The following is a 6000-nucleotide window of genomic DNA, read 5'->3' as shown; positions in this document are numbered from 1 at the left end:
ATAGCTACATAGTTCTGGATTAGACCAGTGTTTCTCCTCATGGTGAACAGTCTGCTGAAATTGAGAAGAGTTTCAACATTTTTAGATTAAGCTTTTTTATTGTCATTATTCAATATAACATAAATAAACAAATACTTTTCACAGTTTACTCAGATATTTAAATGCGATTAAAATGCGATTAATTAATTTCAAAGCCTATAGATTCATTTGATTAAACATTTTAATCGAGTCCCAGCCCTAATTAATATTGCTAAAATCTCATTTGGTATTCACATGAAAAGTAAAAACATGTATTAGCCTTATAAGTGAGTAATGTAATTAAGTTCACTACGTGTGTTTCCCCCATTCCGTCTGCTACCCCCCAGCAGTATCTCCATGACCCCCCTATGGGTCCCGGCCCCTAGTTTCAGGAACCACTGACCTATAGGAAGTAAGTTCTCTAAGCAGGTGAGATGGTGGTAGGCTACTTACCTTAGTTGTGGATGGGCAGTGGGGATAGATGTGCGGTTGCAGTGACAGACGCAGATTCAGATTCAGATTCAGAGGTGGAGAGTGAGTGTATGAGTGTGTGAGAGTGTGTGAGAGTGTGTGAGGTCCTGGCATTCCTTCACAGCCTTATATGCCTGGCGCGGTGTGTGTGTGAGAGGCAGCCAATCCCCTGGCCTGCCAACACCAACCCATTACCTGGCCCATAAACCCCCAGGTGACGCACCCTGCACTCATCCTCACACACACACACACACACACACACACACACACACACACACACACACACACACACACACACACACACACACACACACACACACACACACACACACACACACACACACACACACACACACGCCCACGTAGACATGCACAGATACATGCACGTACTGTACGCACACAGGCATGCATGCACATGCACACATACAAATACACACATGTGCAAGCATGAGAGCACACACACACACACACACACACACACACACACACACACACACACACACACACACACACACACACACACACACACACACACACACACACGCACACACACACACACGCACACACACACACACACGCACACATACACACACACACGGCCATGTAGACATACACAGATACACACTAACGCACCTCCACGTAGACATACACAAATACACACACGTACTGTACGCACACCGGCATACATGCACATGCACACATGCGCACAGACACACACATGTGCAAGCATGAGAACACACACACACACACACACACACACACACACACACACACACACACACACACACACACACACACACACACACACACACACACACACACAGGCACTCCCTACTCCTTCTCAGCTCGAGCCCCCCCTGCCCACCTATATCACTACCAGACCTATTTAGTTCCGGCTGGAAATCAATACCAAGCCATCACCTCCATGACAGCACAACAAAACAATGCCCACGCAGCAGAAACCTGGAGCGTCATCAAGGAACTGTGCACTGCACTGTGGGGGTGTGCTGTAGCCTGATTATCACCGACTTTCAAATCTCTTAGACACTTGGTCTGACCAAGAGCATAACAATTAACGTTTCTTGACTCGCCTCCCAAGGTTTGCTACTGGTTGACTGGTGTCAGACAAAGTGGGTGGAGTTCCTGATTTTTTTTGGGAAATCAGAAACGATATTTGCATTCCTCTTGGCCTGACTAGAAGCAATGTAGGTAGGTATGAAGGTAATGCGTCACTAGAAGGGCGTGGCCTGGTTACGTGTGCTGTAAACAGGGCTGCTGACCTCTATGGCAAGGCCCAGCGGACAAAGAGCACCCCCCTCCCCACCACCACCACCAAAAACATACAATGTAATGAGGGCCCTTAGAGTAGACTTCTATAGTAGCCTTCCAGATTATTTTTTTTACATGAAATGGAGTGTCTTTGTCTTAAATGTGTAATCCCTTACAAAAATCGACCATGGTTTTACTGTAGTAACCATGGATTTACTCTGCATGGTTACTCCAAGTAGTCTGAACCAACCATAGTATTACTATGACTTATCCATGCTTTTTTTGGGTAACCATGAAAACCGTGGTTCCTGACTAACCATGGATCGTGGTTATTCATGGTTTCATGTTTTTTTCAGCATGGTTTTGTGACTATGTTGAACCACTATGCTGTCGGAATCTTCAAATAAATATCAAAAGTATATCCATGCATTGAAAATGTGCATCAGCATGTGTACCAACATGCCTACCAACTTGTGGAGAAGAGTATTAAACATGTTCCACTATCTCCTCGGCATCACAATCATTTATTCAATACAACATACCTTGGTTCAATATTATGACTGAAAATAAAAGGGGGAATTCATTAATTTTTACACCACAGCTCCGCGACCGACCCAGGAAACCTCCGTGGCCCACTTTTGGGTCTCGACCCATCAGTTAAAGGTGCACTGTGTAGTATTGTGGCCAGAGTAGTAGATATCGGTAACACTTCCAAATAAGGGGCCATAATTAACAGTAAAGTAGCTACAACCTAATACTTAAGTAAGGGTTAATAATCATTATTTAATGCCACATTAGACACATATTAATTGTTATTAATGCATATGTTGAACATTAGTAAGCAGTTACTTAACTATTAGATAACTATTACCTTGTGTTACAAGTTAATAGCATATTATTATTTAACTAATAGATAAGTAAGGGCACAGTTAATAGTTAAGTAGCTATCAGGTCATACTTAACTAAGGACCAAAATTAACACTTACTTAATACAAAAGCAAGGCATAACTAATGGTTAATTAATACATAAATATTGGGTTTTGGGACCCTTACATTAGAGTTGGCTGAGGATAACTAATGGTTAATTAATAGATAGATATTGATATTTGGGACCCTTATATTAGAGTTGGCTGCGGATAACTAATGGTTAATTAATCGATAGATATTGGTGTTTGGGACCCTTATAATAGAGTTGGCTGAGCATACCTAATAGTCAAGTAATTCATTTACTGTGACATCTAGTTTTCACTCGTTCAAATCACTGTAATAGTGGCAACAGGAGCCATTATATAGCAAGGATTGGACGTACACTTCTCAATGATGGTGGGGTGATGTGATGTAATTTTTTCATGTACCACTTATTAGTTTTAATGGTAAAAACCCTACAATAAATGCAGAACATTATGAAGAGTAATAGTTTTGAAGCGAAACTAAACCATTCCTTTGTGATAATTAGGTTAATGTTTGAGAATATTAGCTCCAAGAAGAGCAGTGCATGATGGGTACGCAATCTATAGACAACAATAATTCGGTATTATTTAATCATTAGATATGCCTTACTTTTGTATTAAGTAAGTGTTAATTAAGGTCCTTAGTTAAGTATGACCTAATAGCTACTTAACTATTAACTGTACCCTTACTTATCTATTATATAAATAAGTATATGCTGTTAACTTGAGACACATGGTAAGGGGCCATATATATAATTATAATTAACATAATTAACAGCAAATTAGCTATAACCTAATACTTTAGTAACAGTTAATAATCACTACTTAATGCCACATTAGACACATATAAATTGTTATTAATTCACATGTTAAACATTAGTAAGCAGTTACTTAACTATTAGATAACTATTACCATGTGTCTCAAGTTCATAGCATATAATTAACTAATAGATAAGTAAGGGTACAGTTAATAGTTAAGTAGCTATTAGGTCATACTTAACTAAGGACCTTAATTAACACTTACTTAATACAAAAGTAAGCCATATCTAATGATTAAATAATACCGAATTATTGTTGTCTATAGATTGCGTACCCATCATGCACTGCTCTTCTTGGAGCTAATATTCTCAAACATTAACCTAATTATCACAAAGGAATGGTTTAGTTTCGCTTCAAAACTATTACTCTTCATAATGTTCTGCATTTATTGTAGGGTTTTTACCATTCAAATTAATAGGTGGTACATGAAAAAATTACATCTCATCACCCCACCATCATTGAGAAGTGTACGTCCAATCCTTGCTATATATTGGCTCCTGTTGCCACTATTACAGTGATTTGAACGAGTGAAAACTAGATGTCACAGTAGATTAATTACTTAACAATTAGGTATGCTCAGCCAACTCTATTATAAGGGTCCCAAACACCAATATCTATCGATTAATTAACCATTAGTTATCCGCAGCCAACTCTAATATAAGGGTCCCAAACACCAATATTTATCTATTAATTAACCATTAGTTATCCTCAGCCAACTCTAATATAAGGGTCCCAAAACCCAATATTTATGTATTAATTAACCATTAGCTATGCCTTGCTTTTGTATTAAGTAAGTGTTAATTTTGGTCCTTAGTTAAGTATGACCTGATAGCTACTTAACTATTAACTGTGCCCTTACTTATCTATTAGTTAAATAATAATATGCTATTAACTTGTAACACAAGGTAATAGTTATCTAATAGTTAAGTAACTGCTTACTAATGCATTAATAACAATTAATATGTGTCTAATGTGGCATTAAGTAATGATTATTAACCCTTACTTAAGTATTAGGTTGTAGCTACTTTACTGTTAATTATGGCCCCTTATTTGGAAGTGTTACCTAGATGGGGCAATTATACTGCTCATTGAAAGTGTGCTGCCTACTGCCAGATTTGATATTTTCATGAATATGTACAAAGTAATAAACTAACATTTATTAGTGTGACCAAAGTACAGTACGTTTTTCAGCTAAAAATGTATATTTCTGGAAATTCAAAGTGGCGGACCATGGAGAAGATCCCCCTTTTCATATTATATCGTCATAATGAATACTCAGAAGTTCATGGTAAGTATTCATGAAAAAGTTCAAATCTGTGAATGGGCAGCATGAATTCTTGAAATAAATAAACAACTAGAAATATTACACAGTGCACTTTTAAGAAACACTGCTCTAGGGAATGGGATGGGGTGCCCTTACTGGCAGCCAGGGAGGCTGGGGCCCAGGGCTGGGCTAGCGGAGAAATAGGGCCCAGGCACTTTTGGATTAAAGGGGCCTCTCATAATTAGCGCCGCAGAATTGACTAACCGGTGGGCCCCGCACCCTCATGGGCCCCTATTTTCAGTAATGTAAGAAAATAGGGACCCACGAGGATATGCCCGCTATGCTAGATGGCCAGTCCAGCCCTTATTGGCAACCAGGGAGGATGGGCCCAGTCATGCTCCAATGCACTGGCACGTCTTTGCGGCATCAGAACAGTAAATTAGGTTTGTGACCCATTGCGGGGGTGACTTGGTACAACAACACTATAAGCTGTTGAGGTAATTGATCTACAGCTCAGTGCTGGATTTATTGTACTGTAATACACACGTTTTGACAGTAAAGGCCGGAGCTGATGCCTTAGTCACACTCATACGGTGACATATGCACTGTGCTGACGTTGGTCAACTTGGAAGCTGAACGATCTATGAACGATTACAACCTTATGATGACAGGGACACCTAAGGCTATGTGTGCGTGTGGCTGTGTGTGTGTGTGTGTGTGTGCACAGCATATGTAGGTCTGTGTTTGCCTGTACACACACACACACACACACACACACACACACACACACACACGTGCACGCACGCACACACGCACCTGCGCACACACGCACACTTTTATTTTTTTGTCATTAATATAACATCCACTAGGTGACAGTAAAGAGTTGTAGGACAGCTCATATTCCATTAAGACAATCATACATGTTTCTTCATTTTTGTAATTTTTTTTATTATTTTACAGCAGAAAGAATATAAAGCATTCAGAAAACATCCTTCATATTTTTTTAAGGGCAATTCAAAACGTTTTGCATGGCTTCAGCAGCTGAATTCTTTTTTTCCTCTTTTTAAACATATCCATTGTTTCAGTGACGCTTTAACATGCACGAATACAAAAATAAAACTTACAAACCAGAAAAGGGGGAGAAGAAGAGATCAATGAAAAAGAAAACTCAGAAAAAAATCAAAACAAACAAACAAAGAAACAGACAAA

This window comes from Engraulis encrasicolus, chromosome 10 (assembly GCF_034702125.1).
Source record: "Engraulis encrasicolus isolate BLACKSEA-1 chromosome 10, IST_EnEncr_1.0, whole genome shotgun sequence".
Taxonomy (NCBI): domain Eukaryota; kingdom Metazoa; phylum Chordata; class Actinopteri; order Clupeiformes; family Engraulidae; genus Engraulis; species Engraulis encrasicolus.
The sequence above is the reverse complement of the archived record's forward strand: the minus strand, read 5'-3'. Positions refer to the sequence as shown.